Source organism: Triturus cristatus, chromosome 1_1 (genome assembly GCF_964204655.1).
Source record: "Triturus cristatus chromosome 1_1, aTriCri1.1, whole genome shotgun sequence".
Lineage (NCBI taxonomy): Eukaryota > Metazoa > Chordata > Amphibia > Caudata > Salamandridae > Triturus > Triturus cristatus.
The window spans coordinates 1,063,112,039-1,063,132,319 of record NC_140579.1 but is presented as its reverse complement, the minus strand read 5'-3'; positions in this window follow the sequence as shown (position 1 = coordinate 1,063,132,319).

Below are 20,281 nucleotides of genomic sequence, written 5' to 3'. Positions count from 1 at the left end.
ACACTCTCACATACTCTCTCACAGACTCTCTCAGACTCTCTCTCACAGACTCTCTCTCACAGACTCTCTCACACAGACACTCTCACAGTCACTTTCATACACTCACAGAGACACTCTCACAGACACTGTCACAGACTGTCTCTCACAGACTCTCTCTCACAGACACTCTCTCACAGACTTTCTCTCACAGACTCTCTCTCACAGACACTCTCATAGACACTCTTACAGACACTCTCTCACAGACTCTCTCTCACAGACAGACTCTCACAGTCTATCACAAACACTCTCTCACAGACACTCTCTCACAGACACTCTCTCACACAGATACTCTCTCATAGACACTCTCTCACAGACTCACTCTCAGACACTCTCTCATAGACACTCTCTCACAGACACTCTCTCACACTCTCACAGACTCTCACAGACACTCTCTTACAGACTCTCGCTCACAGACTCTCTCACAGACACTCTCACAGACTCCCTCTCACAGACTTTCTCTCACAGACTCTCTCTCACAGACACTCTCTCACAGACACTCTCACAGACACACTCTCACAGACACTCTCACAGACACTCTCTCAAAGATTCTTACAGACTCTCTCACACAGACACTCTCTCACATACACTCTCACATACACTCTCACAGACACTCTCACAGACACTCTCACACAGACACTCTCACAGACACTCTCACAGACTGTCTCTCACAGACTCTCTCTCACAGCCACTCTCTCACAGACTTTCTCTCACAGACAGACTCTCACAGTCTATCACAAACACTCTCTCACAGACACTCTCTCACAGACACTCTCTCACAAACTCTCACACAGACACTCTCTCACAGACTCACTCTTACAGACACTCTCTCATAGACACTCTCTCACAGACACTCTCTCACACTCTCACAGACTCTCACAGACACTCTCTCACAGACTCTCGCTCACAGACTCTCTCACAGACACTCTCACAGACTCCCTCTCACAGACTTTCTCTCACAGACTCTCTCTCACAGACACTCTCACAGACACACTCTCACAGACACTCTCACAGACACTCTCTCAAAGATTCTCACAGACTCTCTCACACAGACACTCTTTCACATACACTCTCACAGACACTCTCACAGACACTCTCATAGATACTCTCACAGACACTCTCACACAGACACTCTCACAGACACTCTCACAGACTCTCTCTCACAGACTCTCTCTCACGGACACTCTCTCACAGACGTTCTCTCACAGACTCTCTCTCACAGACACTCTCATAGACACTCTTACAGACACTCTCTCACAGACTCTCTCTCACAGACAGACTCTCACAGTCTATCACAAACACTCTCTCACAGACACTCTCTCACAGCCACTCTCTCACAGACTCTCACAGAGACACTCTCTCACAGACACTCTCTCACAGACTCACTCTCACAGACACTCTCTCACAGACACTCTCTCACAGACTCACTCTCACAGACTCACTCTCACAGACACTCTCACAGACACTTTCAGACACTCACAGACACTCTCTCACAGACACTCTCTCACAGACACTCTCTCACAGACTTACACTCACAGACACTCTCTCACAGACACTCTCTCACAGACACTCTCACAGACTCACTCTCACATACTCTCTCACAGACACTCTCTCACAGACACTCTCTCACAGACTCACTCTCACAGACTCACTCTCACAGACACTCTCACAGACACTTTCAGACACTCACAGACACTCTCTCATAGACACTCTCTCACATACACTCTCTCACAGACTCACACTCACAGACACTCTCTCACAGACACTCTCTCACAGACACTCTCACAGACTCTCTCTCACAGACACTCTCATAGACACTATCACAGATACTCTCTCACTGACACCCTCTCACAGACACAGACAGACTCTCACAAACACTATCACAGACACTTTCATACACTCACAGACACTCACTCACAGACACTCTCTCACAGACACTCTCTCACAGACTCACTCTCACAGACTCACTCTCACAGACACTCTCACACACTCTCTCACAGACACTCTCACAGACAGTCTCTCACAGAAACTATCTCACACTCTCTCACAGACATTCTCTCACAGACTCTCACAGCCACTCTCTCACAGACTCTTGCTCACAGACACTCTCTCACAGACACTCTCTCACAGACTCTCTCTCACAGACACTCTCTCACAGACCCTCCTTCACAGACACTCACAGACAGACTCTCACATACTCTCACAGACACTCTCACAGATACTCTCACAGACTCTCTCTCACATACTCTCTCTCACAGATGCTCTCTCACAGACTCTCGCTCACAGACACTCTCACGGACTATCACTGATACTCTCTCACAGAAACTCTCTCACACTCTCTCACAGACATTCTCTCACAGACTCTCACAGCCACTCTCTCACAGACTCTTGCTCACAGACACTCTCTCACAGACACTCTCTCACAGACACTCTCTCACAGATTCACTCTCACATACTCTCTCACAGACACTCTCTCACAGACTCACTCTCACAGACTCACTCTCACAGACACTCTCACACACTCTCTCACAGACACTCTCACAGACAGTCTCTCACAGAAACTCTCTCACACTCTCTCACAGACATTCTCTCACAGACTCTCACAGCCACTCTCTCACAGACTCTTGCTCACAGACACTCTCTCACAGACACTCTCTCACAGTCTCTCTCTCACAGACACTCTCTCACAGACCCTCCTTCACAGACACTCATAGACAGACTCTCACATACTCTCACAGACACTCTCACAGATACTCTCACAGACTCTCTCTCACATACTCTCTCTCACAGATGCTCTCTTACAGACTCTCGCTCACAGACACTCTCACAGACTATCACTGACACTCTCTCACAGAAACTCTCTCACACTCTCTCATAGACATTCTCTCACAGACTCTCACAGCCACTCTCTCACAGACTCTTGCTCACAGACACTCTCTCACAGACACTCTCTCACAGACACTCTCTCACAGATTCACTCTCACATACTCTCTCACAGACACTCTCTCACAGACTCACTCTCACAGACTCACTCTCACAGACTCACTCTCACAGACTCACTCTCACAGACACTCTCACAGACACTCTCACAGACACTTTCATACACTCACAGACACTCTCTCACAGACTCTCACACAGATACTCTCTCACAGACACTCTCTCACAGACTCACTCTTACAGACACTCTCTCATAGACACTCTCTCACAGACACTCTCTCACACTCTCACAGACTCTCACAGACACTCTCTCACAGACTCTCGCTCACAGACTCTCTCACAGACACTCTCACAGACACTCTCACAGACTCCCTCTCACAGACTTTCTCTCACAGACTCTCTCTCACAGACACTCTCACAGACACACTCTCACAGACACTCTCACAGACACTCTCTCAAAGATTCTCACAGACTCTCTCACACAGACACTCTCTCACATACACTCTCACAGACACTCTCACAGACACTCTCATAGATACTCTCACAGACACTCTCACACAGACACTCTCACAGACACTCTCACAGACTTTCTCTCACAGACTCTCTCTCACAGACAGACTCTCACAGTCTATCACAAACACTCTCTCACAGACACTCTCTCACAGCCACTCTCTCACAGACTCTCACAGAGACACTCTCTCACAGACACTCTCTCACAGACTCACTCTCACAGACACTCTCTCACAGACACTCTCTCACAGACTCACTCTCACAGACTCACTCTCACAGACACTCTCACAGACACTTTCAGACACTCACAGACACTCTCTCACAGACACTCTCTCACAGACACTCTCTCACAGACTCACACTCACAGACACTCTCTCACAGACACTCTCTCACAGACACTCTCACAGACTCACTCTCACATACTCTCTCACAGACACTCTCTCACAGACACTCTCTCACAGACTCACTCTCACAGACTCACTCTCACAGACACTCTCACAGACACTTTCAGACACTCACAGACACTCTCTCATAGACACTCTCTCACATACACTCTCTCACAGACTCTCTCTCACAGACTCTCTCTCACAGACACTCTCATAGACACTCTCACAGATACTCTCTCACTGACACCCTCTCACAGACACAGACAGACTCTCACAGACACTATCACAGACACTTTCATACACTCACAGACACTCACTCACAGACACTCTCTCACAGACACTCTCTCACAGACTCACTCTCACAGACTCACTCTCACAGACACTCTCACACACTCTCTCACAGACACTCTCACAGACAGTCTCTCACAGAAACTATCTCACACTCTCTCACTGACATTCTCTCACAGACTCTCACAGCCACTCTCTCACAGACTCTTGCTCACAGACACTCTCTCACAGACACTCTCTCACAGACTCTCTCTCACAGACACTCTCTCACAGACCCTCCTTCACAGACACTCACAGACAGACTCTCACATACTCTCACAGACACTCTCACAGATACTCTCACAGACTCTCTCTCACATACTCTCTCTCACAGATGCTCTCTCACAGACTCTTGCTCACAGACACTCTCACAGACTATCACTGATACTCTCTCACAGAAACTCTCTCACACTCTCTCACAGACATTCTCTCACAGACTCTCACAGCCACTCTCTCACAGACTCTTGCTCACAGACGCTCTCTCACAGACACTCTCTCACAGACACTCTCTCACAGATTCACTCTCACATACTCTCTCACAGACACTCTCTCACAGACTCACTCTCACAGACTCACTCTCACAGACACTCTCACAGACACTTTCATACACTCACAGACACTCTCTCATAGACACTCTCTCACAGACACTCTCTCACAGACACTCTCTCACAGACTCTCTCTCACAGACTCTCTCTCACAGACACTCTCTCATAGACACTCTCACAGATACTCTCACAGACACTCTCTCACAGACTCTCACAGACACTCTCACAGACACTCTCTCACTCTCACAGACACTCTCTCACAGACACTCTCACAGACACTCTCACAGTCACTTTCTCACAGACTCTCACAGACGCTCTCTCACAGACTCTCTCTCACAGACACTCTCTCACAGACACTCTCACAGACACACTCTCACAGACACTCTCAAAGACACTTTCTCACAGACTCTCTCACAGACTCTCACAGATACTCTCTCACAGACACAGACACTCTCACAGACACTCACAGACTCTCTTTCACAGACACTATCACAGACACTCTCACAGATTCTCTCTCACAGACTATCACAGACACTCTTTCACAGTCTCCCACACACTCTCACATACTCTCTCACAGACTCTCTCAGACTCTCTCTCACAGACTCTCTCTCACAGACTCTCTCACACAGACACTCTCACAGTCACTTTCATACACTCACAGAGACACTCTCACAGACACTGTCACAGACTGTCTCTCACAGACTCTCTCTCACAGACACTCTCTCACAGACTCTCTCTCACAGACACTCTCTCACAGACTTTCTCTCACAGACTCTCTCTCACAGACACTCTCATAGACACTCTTACAGACACTCTCTCACAGACTCTCTCTCACAGACAGACTCTCACAGTCTATCACAAACACTCTCTCATAGACACTCTCTCACAGACACTCTCTCACACAGATACTCTCTCATAGACACTCTCTCACAGACTCACTCTCACAGACACTCTCTCATAGACACTCTCTCACAGACACTCTCTCACACTCTCACAGACTCTCACAGACACTCTCTTACAGACTCTCGCTCACAGACTCTCTCACAGACACTCTCACAGACTCCCTCTCACAGACTTTCTCTCACAGACTCTCTCTCACAGACACTCTCTCACAGACACTCTCACAGACACACTCTCACAGACACTCTCACAGACACTCTCTCAAAGATTCTTACAGACTCTCTCACACAGACACTCTCTCACATACACTCTCACATACACTCTCACAGACACTCTCACAGACACTCTCACACAGACACTCTCACAGACACTCTCACAGACTGTCTCTCACAGACTCTCTCTCACAGACACTCTCTCACAGACTTTCTCTCACAGACAGACTCTCACAGTCTATCACAAAAACTCTCTCACAGACACTCTCTCACAGACACTCTCTCACAAACTCTCACACAGACACTCTCTCACAGACACTCTCTCACAGACTCACTCTCACAGACACTCTCTCACAGACACTCTCTCACAGACTCACTCTCACAGACTCACTCTCACAGACACTCTCACAGACACATTCAGACACTCACAGACACTCTCTCACAGACACTCTCTCAAAGACACTCTCTCACAGACACTCTCTCACAGACACTCTCACAGACTCACTCTTACAGACACTCTCACACACTCTCTCACAGACACTCTCACAGACAGTCTCTCACAGAAACTCTCTCACACTCTCTCACAGACATTCTCTCACAGACTCTCACAGCCACTCTCTCACAGACTCTTGCTCACAGACACTCTCTCACAGACACTCTCTCATAGTCTCTCTCTCACAGACACTCTCTCACAGACCCTCCTTCACAGACACTCATAGACAGACTCTCACATACTCTCACAGACACTCTCACAGATACTCTCACAGACTCTCTCTCACATACTCTCTCTCACACATGCTCTCTCACAGACTCTCGCTCACAGACACTCTCACAGACTATCACTGACACTCTCTCACAGAAACTCTCTCACACTCTCTCATAGACATTCTCTCACAGACTCTCACAGCCACTCTCTCACAGACTCTTGCTCACAGACACTCTCTCACAGACACTCTCTCACAGACACTCTCTCACGGATTCACTCTCACATACTCTCTCACAGACACTCTCTCACAGACACTCTCTCACAGACACTCTCTTACAGACTCACACTCACAGACACTCTCTCACAGACACTCTCTCACAGACACTCTCACAGACTCACTCTCACATACTCTCTCACAGACACTCTCTCACAGACACTCTCTCGCAGACTCACTCTCACAGACTCACTCTCACAGACACTCTCACAGACACTTTCAGACACTCACAGACACTCTCTCATAGACACTCTCTCACATACACTCTCTCACAGACTCTCTCTCACAGACTCTCTCTCACAGACACTCTCATAGACACTCTCACAGATACTCTCTCACTGACACCCTCTCACAGACACAGACAGACTCTCACAGACACTATCACAGACACTTTCATACACTCACAGACACTCACTCACAGACACTCTCTCACAGACACTCTCTCACAGACTCACTCTCACAGACTCACTCTCACAGACACTCTCACACACTCTCTCACAGACACTCTCACAGACAGTCTCTCACAGAAACTATCTCACACTCTCTCACTGACATTCTCTCACAGACTCTCACAGCCACTCTCTCACAGACTCTTGCTCACAGACACTCTCTCACAGACACTCTCTCACAGACTCTCTCTCACAGACACTCTCTCACAGACCCTCCTTCACAGACACTCACAGACAGACTCTCACATACTCTCACAGACACTCTCACAGACAGTCTCTCACAGAAACTATCTCACACTCTCTCACTGACATTCTCTCACAGACTCTCACAGCCACTCTCTCACAGACTCTTGCTCACAGACACTCTCTCACAGACACTCTCACAGACTCACTCTCACAGACACTCTCACACACTCTCTCACAGACACTCTCACAGACAGTCTCTCACAGAAACTCTCTCACACTCTCTCACAGACATTCTCTCACAGACTCTCACAGCCACTCTCTCACAGACTCTTGCTCACAGACACTCTCTCACAGACACTCTCTCATAGTCTCTCTCTCACAGACACTCTCTCACAGACCCTCCTTCACAGACACTCATAGACAGACTCTCACATACTCTCACAGACACTCTCACAGATACTCTCACAGACTCTCTCTCACATACTCTCTCTCACAGATGCTCTCTCACAGACTCTCGCTCACAGACACTCTCACAGACTATCACTGACACTCTCTCACAGAAACTCTCTCACACTCTCTCATAGACATTCTCTCACAGACTCTCACAGCCACTCTCTCACAGACTCTTGCTCACAGACACTCTCTCACAGACACTCTCTCACAGACACTCTCTCACAGATTCACTCTCACATACTCTCTCACAGACACTCTCTCACAGACACTCTCTCACAGACACTCTCTCACAGACTCACACTCACAGACACTCTCTCACAGACACTCTCTCACAGACACTCTCACAGACTCACTCTCACATACTCTCTCACAGACACTCTCTCACAGACACTCTCTCACAGACTCACTCTCACAGACTCACTCTCACAGACACTCTCACAGACACTTTTAGACACTCACAGACACTCTCTCATAGACACTCTCTCACATACACTCTCTCACAGACTCTCTCTCACAGACTCTCTCTCACAGACACTCTCATAGACACTCTCACAGATACTCTCTCACTGACACCCTCTCACAGACACAGACAGACTCTCACAGACACTATCACAGATACTTTCATACACTCACAGACACTCTCTCATAGATACTCTCTCACAGACACTCTCTCACAGACACTCTCTCACAGACTCTCTCTCACAGACTCTCTCTCACAGACACTCTCTCATAGACACTCTCACAGATACTCTCACAGACACTCTCTCACAGACTCTCACAGACACTCTCACAGACACTCTCTCACTCTCACAGACACTCTCTCACAGACACTCTCACAGACACTCTCACAGTCACTTTCTCACAGACTCTCACAGACGCTCTCTCACAGACTCTCTCTCACAGACACTCTCTCACAGACACTCTCACAGACACACTCTCACAGACACTCTCAAAGACACTTTCTCACAGACTCTCTCACAGACTCTCACAGATACTCTCTCACAGACACAGACACTCTCACAGACACTCACAGACTCTCTTTTACAGACACTATCACAGACACTCTCACAGATTCTCTCTCACAGACTATCACAGACACTCTTTCACAGTCTCCCACACACTCTCACATACTCTCTCACAGACTCTCTCAGACTCTCTCTCACAGACTCTCTCTCACAGACTCTCTCACACAGACACTCTCACAGTCACTTTCATACACTCACAGAGACACTCTCACAGACACTGTCACAGACTGTCTCTCACAGACTCTCTCTCACAGACACTCTCTCACAGACTTTCTCTCACAGACTCTCTCTCACAGACACTCTCATAGACACTCTTACAGACACTCTCTCACAGACTCTCTCTCACAGACAGACTCTCACAGTCTATCACAAACACTCTCTCACAGACACTCTCTCACAGACACTCTCTCACACAGATACTCTCTCATAGACACTCTCTCACAGACTCACTCTCACAGACACTCTCTCATAGACACTCTCTCACAGACACTCTCTCACACTCTCACAGACTCTCACAGACACTCTCTTACAGACTCTTGCTCACAGACTCTCTCACAGACACTCTCACAGACTCCCTCTCACAGACTTTCTCTCACAGACTCTCTCTCACAGACACTCTCTCACAGACACTCTCACAGACACACTCTCACAGACACTCTCACAGACACTCTCTCAAAGATTCTTACAGACTCTCTCACACATACACTCTCACATACACTCTCACAGACACTCTCACAGACACTCTCACACAGACACTCTCACAGACACTCTCACAGACTGTCTCTCACAGACTCTCTCTCACAGACACTCTCTCACAGACTTTCTCTCACAGACAGACTCTCACAGTCTATCACAAACACTCTCTCACAGACACTCTCTCACAGACACTCTCTCACAAACTCTCACACAGACACTCTCTCACAGACTCTCTCACAGACTCACTCTCACAGACACTCTCTCACAGACACTCTCTCACAGACTCACTCTCACAGACTCACTCTCACAGACACTCTCACAGACACATTCAGACACTCACAGACACTCTCTCACAGACACTCTCTCAAAGACACTCTCTCACAGACACTCTCTCACAGACACTCTCACAGACTCACTCTCACAGACACTCTCACACACTCTCTCACAGACACTCTCACAGACAGTCTCTCACAGAAACTCTTTCACACTCTCTCACAGACATTCTCTCACAGACTCTCACAGCCACTCTCTCACAGACTCTTGCTCACAGACACTCTCTCACAGACACTCTCTCACAGTCTCTCTCTCACAGACACTCTCTCACAGACCCTCCTTCACAGACACTCATAGACAGACTCTCACATACTCTCACAGACACTCTCACAGATACTCTCACAGACTCTCTCTCACATACTCTCTCTCACAGATGCTCTCTCACAGACTCTCGCTCACAGACACTCTCACAGACTATCACTGACACTCTCTCACAGAAACTCTCTCACACTCTCTCATAGACATTCTCTCACAGACTCTCACAGCCACTCTCTCACAGACTCTTGCTCACAGACACTCTCTCACAGACACTCTCTCACAGACACTCTCTCACAGATTCACTCTCACATACTCTCTCACAGACACTCTCTCACAGACACTCTCTCACAGACACTCTCTCACAGACACTCTCTCACAGACTCACACTCACAGACACTCTCTCACAGACACTCTCTCACAGACACTCTCACAGACTCACTCTCACATACTCTCTCACAGACACTCTCTCACAGACACTCTCTCACAGACTCACTCTCACAGACTCACTCTCACAGACACTCTCACAGACACTTTCAGACACTCACAGACACTCTCTCATAGACACTCTCTCACATACACTCTCTCACAGACTCTCTCTCACAGACTCTCTCTCACAGACACTCTCATAGACACTCTCACAGATACTCTCTCACTGACACCCTCTCACAGACACAGACAGACTCTCACAGACACTATCACATACACTTTCATACACTCACAGACACTCACTCACAGACACTCTCTCACAGACACTCTCTCACAGACTCACTCTCACAGACTCACTCTCACAGACACTCTCACACACTCTCTCACAGACACTCTCACAGACAGTCTCTCACAGAAACTATCTCACACTCTCTCACTGACATTCTCTCACAGACTCTCACAGCCACTCTCTCACAGACTCTTGCTCACAGACACTCTCTCACAGACACTCTCTCACAGACTCTCTCTCACAGACACTCTCTCACAGACCCTCCTTCACAGACACTCACAGACAGACTCTCACATACTCTCACAGACACTCTCACAGATACTCTCACAGACTCTCTCTCACATACTCTCTCTCACAGATGCTCTCTCACAGACTCTCGCTCACAGACACTCTCACAGACTATCACTGATACTCTCTCACAGAAACTCTCTCACACTCTCTCACAGACATTCTCTCACAGACTCTCACAGCCACTCTCTCACAGACTCTTGCTCACAGACACTCTCTCACAGACACTCTCTCACAGACACTCTCTCACAGATTCACTCTCACATACTCTCTCACAGACACTCTCTCACAGACTCACTCTCACAGACTCACTCTCACAGAATCACTCTCACAGACACTCTCACAGACACTTTCATACACTCACAGACACTCTCTCATAGACACTCTCTCACAGACACTCTCTCACAGACACTCTCTCACAGACTCTCTCTCACAGACACTCTCTCATAGACACTCTCACAGATACTCTCACAGACACTCTCTCACAGACTCTCACAGACACTCTCACAGACACTCTCTCACTCTCACAGACACTCTCTCACAGACACTCTCTCACAGACACTCTCACAGTCACTTTCTCACAGACTCTCACAGACGCTCTCTCACAGACTCTCTCTCACAGACACTCTCTCACAGACACTCTCACAGACACACTCTCACAGACACTCTCAAAGACACTTTCTCACAGACTCTCTCACAGACTCTCACAGATACTCTCTCACAGACACAGACACTCTCACAGACACTCACAGACTCTCTTTCACAGACACTATCACAGACACTCTCACAGATTCTCTCTCACAGACTATCACAGACACTCTTTCCCAGTCTCCCACACACTCTCACATACTCTCTCACAGACTCTCTCAGACTCTCTCTCACAGACTCTCTCTCACAGACTCTCTCACACAGACACTCTCACAGTCACTTTCATACACTCACAGAGACACTCTCACAGACACTGTCACAGACTGTCTCTCACAGACTCTCACAGCCACTCTCTCACAGACTCTTGCTCACAGACACTCTCTCACAGACACTCTCTCACAGACTCTCTCTCACAGACACTCTCTCACAGACCCTCCTTCACAGACACTCACAGACTCTCACATACTCTCACAGACACTTTCACAGATACTCTCACAGACTCTCTCTCACATACTCTCTCTCACAGATGCTCTCTCACAGACTCTCGCTCACAGACACTCTCACAGACTATCACTGATACTCTCTCACAGAAACTCTCTCACACTCTCTCACAGACATTCTCTCACAGACTCTCACAGCCACTCTCTCACAGACTCTTGCTCACAGACACTCTCTCACAGACACTCTCTCACAGACACTCTCTCACAGATTCACTCTCACATACTCTCTCACAGACACTCTCTCACAGACTCACTCTCACAGACTCACTCTCACAGAATCACTCTCACAGACACTCTCACAGACACTTTCATACACTCACAGACACTCTCTCATAGACACTCTCTCACAGACACTCTCTCACAGACACTCTCTCACAGACTCTTTCTCACAGACACTCTCTCATAGACACTCTCACAGATACTCTCACAGACACTCTCTCACAGACTCTCACAGACACTCTCACAGACACTCTCTCACTCTCACAGACACTCTCTCACAGACACTCTCACAGACACTCTCACAGTCACTTTCTCACAGACTCTCACAGACGCTCTCTCACAGACTCTCTCTCACAGACACTCTCTCACAGACACACTCTCACAGACACTCTCTCACAGACACTCTCTCACAGACTCACTCTCACAGACTCACTCTCACAGACACTCTCACAGACACATTCAGACGCTCACAGACACTCTCTCACAGACACTCTCTCAAAGACACTCTCTCACAGACACTCTCTCACAGACACTCTCACAGACTCACTCTTATAGACACTCTCACACACTCTCTCACAGACACTCTCACAGACAGTCTCTCACAGAAACTCTCTCACACTCTCTCACAGACATTCTCTCACAGACTCTCACAGCCACTCTCTCACAGACTCTTGCTCACAGACACTCTCTCACAGACACTCTCTCACAGTCTCTCTCTCACAGACACTCTCTCACAGACCCTCCTTCACAGACACTCATAGACAGACTCTCACATACTCTCACAGACACTCTCACAGATACTCTCACAGACTCTCTCTCACATACTCTCTCTCACAGATGCTCTCTCACAGACTCTCGCTCACAGACACTCTCACAGACTATCACTGACACTCTCTCACAGAAACTCTCTCACACTCTCTCATAGACATTCTCTCACAGACTCTCACAGCCACTTTCTCACAGACTCTTGCTCACAGACACTCTCTCACAGACACTCTCTCACAGACACTCTCTCACGGATTCACTCTCACATACTCTCTCACAGACACTCTCTCACAGACACTCTCTCACAGACACTCTCTCACAGACTCACACTCACAGACACTCTCTCACAGACACTCTCTCACAGACACTCTCACAGACTCACTCTCACATACTCTCTCACAGACACTCTCTCACAGACACTCTCTCACAGACTCACTCTCACAGACTCACTCTCACAGACACTCTCACAGACACTTTCAGACACTCACAGACACTCTCTCATAGACACTCTCTCACATACACTCTCTCACAGACTCTCTCTCACAGACTCTCTCTCACAGACACTCTCATAGACACTCTCACAGATACTCTCTCACTGACACCCTCTCACAGACACAGACAGACTCTCACAGACACTATCACAGACACTTTCATACACTCACAGACACTCACTCACAGACACTCTCTCACAGACACTCTCTCACAGACACTCTCTCACAGACTCACTCTCACAGACTCACTCTCACAGACACTCTCACACACTCTCTCACAGACACTCTCACAGACAGTCTCTCACAGAAACTATCTCACACTCTCTCACTGACATTCTCTCACAGACTCTCACAGCCACTCTCTCACAGACTCTTGCTCACAGACACTCTCTCACAGACACTCTCTCACAGACTCTCTCTCACAGACACTCTCTCACAGACCCTCCTTCACAGACACTCACAGACAGACTCTCACATACTCTCACATACACTCTCACAGATACTCTCACAGACTCTCTCTCACATACTCTCTCTCACAGATGCTCTCTCACAGACTCTCGCTCACAGACACTCTCACAGACTATCACTGATACTCTCTCACAGAAACTCTCTCACACTCTCTCACAGACATTCTCTCACAGACTCTCACAGCCACTCTCTCACAGACTCTTGCTCACCAGACACTCTCTCACAGACACTCTCTCACAGACACTCTCTCACAGATTCACTCTCACATACTCTCTCACAGACACTCTCTCACAGACTCACTCTCACAGACTCACTCTCACAGACTCACTCTCACAGACACTCTCACAGACACTTTCATACACTCACAGACACTCTCTCATAGACACTCTCTCACAGACACTCTCTCACAGACACTCTCTCACAGACTCTCTCTCACAGACTCTCTCTCACAGACACTCTCTCATAGACACTCTCACAGATACTCTCACAGACACTCTCTCACAGACTCTCACAGACACTCTCACAGACACTCTCTCACTCTCACAGACACTCTCTCACAGACACTCTCACAGACACTCTCACAGTCACTTTCTCACAGACTCTCACAGACGCTCTCTCACAGACTCTCTCTCACAGACACTCTCTCACAGACACTCTCACAGACACACTCTCACAGACACTCTCAAAGACACTTTCTCACAGACTCACTCTCACAGACTCACTCTCACAGACTCACTCTCACAGACTCACTCTCACAGACACTCTCACAGACACTCTCACAGACACTCTCTCACAGACTCACTCTTACAGACACTCTCTCATAGACACTCTCTCACAGACACTCTCTCACACTCTCACAGACTCTCACAGACACTCTCTCACAGACTCTCGCTCACAGACTCTCTCACAGACACTCTCACAGACTCCCTCTCACAGACTTTCTCTCACAGACTCTCTCTCACAGACACTCTCACAGACACACTCTCACAGACACTCTCACAGACACTCTCTCAAAGATTCTCACAGACTCTCTCACACAGACACTCTCTCACATACACTCTCACAGACACTCTCACAGACACTCTCATAGATACTCTCACAGACACTCTCACACAGACACTCTCACAGACACTCTCACAGACTTTCTCTCACAGACTCTCTCTCACAGACACTCTCTCACAGACTTTCTCTCACAGACTCTCTCTCACAGACACTCTCATAGACACTCTTACAGACACTCTCTCACAGACTCTCTCTCACAGACAGACTCTCACAGTCTATCACAAACACTCTCTCACAGACACTCTCTCACAGCCACTCTCTCACAGACTCTCACAGAGACACTCTCTCACAGACACTCTCTCACAGACTCACTCTCACAGACACTCTCTCACAGACACTCTCTCACAGACTCACTCTCACAGACTCACTCTCACAGACACTCTCACAGACACTTTCAGACACTCACAGACACTCTCTCACAGACACTCTCTCACAGACACTCTCTCACAGACTCACACTCACAGACACTCTCTCACAGACACTCTCTCACAGACACTCTCACAGACTCACTCTCACATACTCTCTCACAGACACTCTCTCACAGACACTCTCTCACAGACTCACTCTCACAGACTCACTCTCACAGACACTCTCACAAACACTTTCAGACACTCACAGACACTCTCTCATAGACACTCTCTTACATACACTCTCTCACAGACTCTCTCTCACAGACTCTCTCTCACAGACACTCTCATAGACACTCTCACAGATACTCTCTCACTGACACCCTCTCACAGACACAGACAGACTCTCACAGACACTATCACAGACACTTTCATACACTCACAGACACTCACTCACAGACACTCTCTCACAGACACTCTCTCACAGACTCACTCTCACAGACTCACTCTCACAGACACTCTCACACACTCTCTCACAGACACTCTCACAGACAGTCTCTCACAGAAACTATCTCACACTCTCTCACTGACATTCTCTCACAGACTCTCACAGCCACTCTCTCACAGACTCTTGCTCACAGACACTCTCTCACAGACACTCTCTCACAGACTCTCTCTCACAGACACTCTCTCACAGACCCTCCTTCACAGACACTCACAGACAGACTCTCACATACTCTCACAGACACTCTCACAGATACTCTCACAGACTCTCTCTCACATACTCTCTCTCACAGATGCTCTCTCACAGACTCTCGCTCACAGACACTCTCACAGACTATCACTGATACTCTCTCACAGAAACTCTCTCACACTCTCTCACAGACATTCTCTCACAGACTCTCACAGCCACTCTCTCACAGACTCTTGCTCACAGACACTCTCTCACAGACACTCTCTCACAGACACTCTCTCACAGATTCACTCTCACATACTCTCTCACAGACTCACTCTCACAGACTCACTCTCACAGACACTTTCATACACTCACAGACACTCTCTCATAGACACTCTCTCACAGACACTCTCTCACAGACACTCTCTCACAGACTCTCTCTCACAGACTCTCTCTCACAGACACTCTCTCATAGACACTCTCACAGATACTCTCACAGACACTCTCTCACAGACTCTCACAGACACTCTCACAGACACTCTCTCACTCTCACAGACACTCTCTCACAGACACTCTCACAGACACTCTCACAGTCACTTTCTCACAGACTCTCACAGACGCTCTCTCACAGACTCTCTCTCACAGACACTCTCTCACAGACACTCTCACAGACACACTCTCACAGACACTCTCAAAGACACTTTCTCACAGACTCTCTCACAGACTCTCACAGATACTCTCTCACAGACACAGGCACTCTCACAGACACTCACAGGCTCTCTTTCACAGACACTATCACAGACACTCTCACAGATTCTCTCTCACAGACTATCACAGACACTCTTTCACAGTCTCCCACACACTCTCACATACTCTCTCACAGACTCTCTCAGACTCTCTCTCACAGACTCTCTCTCACAGACTCTCTCACACAGACACTCTCACAGTCACTTTCATACACTCACAGAGACACTCTCACAGACACTGTCACAGACTGTCTCTCACAGACTCTCTCTCACAGACACTCTCTCACAGACTTTCTCTCACAGACTCTCTCTCACAGACACTCTCATAGACACTCTTACAGACACTCTCTCACAGACTCTCTCTCACAGACAGACTCTCACAGTCTATCACAAACACTCTCTCATAGACACTCTCTCACAGACACTCTCTCACACAGATACTCTCTCATAGACACTCTCTCACAGACTCACTCTCACAGACACTCTCTCATAGACACTCTCTCACAGACACTCTCTCACACTCTCACAGACTCTCACAGACACTCTCTTACAGACTCTCGCTCACAGACTCTCTCACAGACACTCTCACAGACTCCCTCTCACAGACTTTCTCTCACAGACTCTCTCTCACAGACACTCTCTCACAGACACTCTCACAGACACACTCTCACAGACACTCTCACAGACACTCTCTCAAAGATTCTTACAGACTCTCTCACACAGACACTCTCTCACATACACTCTCACATACACTCTCACAGACACTCTCACAGACACTCTCACACAGACACTCTCACAGACACTCTCACAGACAGTCTCTCACAGACTCTCTCTCACAGACACTCTCTCACAGACTTTCTCTCACAGACAGACTCTCACAGTCTATCACAAAAACTCTCTCACAGACACTCTCTCACAGACACTCTCTCACAAACTCTCACACAGACACTCTCTCACAGACACTCTCTCACAGACTCACTCTCACAGACACTCTCTCACAGACACTCTCTCACAGACTCACTCTCACAGACTCACTCTCACAGACACTCTCACAGACACATTCAGACACTCACAGACACTCTCTCACAGACACTCTCTCAAAGACACTCTCTCACAGACACTCTCTCACAGACACTCTCACAGACTCACTCTTACAGACACTCTCACACACTCTCTCACAGACACTCTCACAGACAGTCTCTCACAGAAACTCTCTCACGCTCTCTCACAGACATTCTCTCACAGACTCTCACAGCCACTCTCTCACAGACTCTTGCTCACAGACACTCTCTCACAGACACTCTCTCACAGTCTCTCTCTCACAGACACTCTCTCACAGACCCTCCTTCACAGACACTCATAGACAGACTCTCACATACTCTCACAGACACTCTCACAGATACTCTCACAGACTCTCTCTCACATACTCTCTCTCACAGATGCTCTCTCACAGACTCTCGCTCACAGACACTCTCACAGACTATCACTGACACTCTCTCACAGAAACTCTCTCACACTCTCTCATAGACATTCTCTCACAGACTCTCACAGCCACTCTCTCACAGACTCTTGCTCACAGACACTCTCTCACAGACACTCTCTCACAGACACTCTCTCACGGATTCACTCTCACATACTCTCTCACAGACACTCTCTCACAGACACTCTCTCACAGACACTCTCTCACAGACTCACACTCACAGACACTCTCTCACAGACACTCTCTCACAGACACTCTCACAGACTCACTCTCACATACTCTCTCACAGACACTCTCTCACAGACACTCTCTCACAGACTCACTCTCACAGACTCACTCTCACAGACACTCTCACAGACACTTTCAGACACTCACAGACACTCTCTCATAGACACTCTCTCACATACACTCTCTCACAGACTCTCTCTCACAGACTCTCTCTCACAGACACTCTCATAGACACTCTCACAGATACTCTCTCACTGACACCCTCTCATAGACACAGACAGACTCTCACAGACACTATCACAGACACTTTCATACACTCACAGACACTCACTCACAGACACTCTCTCACAGACACTCTCTCACAGACTCACTCTCACAGACTCACTCTCACAGACACTCTCACACACTCTCTCACAGACACTCTCACAGACAGTCTCTCACAGAAACTATCTCACACTCTCTCACTGACATTCTCTCACAGACTCTCACAGCCACTCTCTCACAGCCACTCTCTCACAGACTCTTGCTCACAGACACTCTCTCACAGACTCTCTCTCACAGACACTCTCTCACAGACCCTCCTTCACAGACACTCACAGACAGACTCTCACATACTCTCACAGACACTCTCACAGATACTCTCACAGACTCTCTCTCACATACTCTCTCTCACAGATGCTCTCTCACAGACTCTCGCTCACAGACACTCTCACAGACTATCACTGATACTCTCTCACAGAAACTCTCTCACACTCTCTCACAGACATTCTCTCACAGACTCTCACAGCCACTCTCTCACAGACTCTTGCTCACAGACACTCTCTCACAGACACTCTCTCACAGACACTCTCTCACAGATTCACTCTCACATACTCTCTCACAGACACTCTCTCACAGACTCACTCTCACAGACTCACTCTCACAGACTCACTCTCACAGACACTCTCACAGACACTTTCATACACTCACAGACACTCTCTCATAGACACTCTCTCACAGACACTCTCTCACAGACACTCTCTCACAGACTCTCTCTCACAGACTCTCTCTCACAGACACTCTCTCATAGACACTCTCACAGATACTCTCACAGACACTCTCTCACAGACTCTCACAGACACTCTCACAGACACTCTCTCACTCTCACAGACACTCTCTCACAGACACTCTCACAGACACTCTCACAGTCACTTTCTCACAGACTCTCACAGACGCTCTCTCACAGACTCTCTCTCACAGACACTCTCTCACAGACACTCTCACAGACACACTCTCACAGACACTCTCAAAGACACTTTCTCACAGACTCTCTCACAGACTCTCACAGATACTCTCTCACAGACACAGACACTCTCACAGACACTCACAGACTCTCTTTCACAGACACTATCACAGACACTCTCACAGATTCTCTC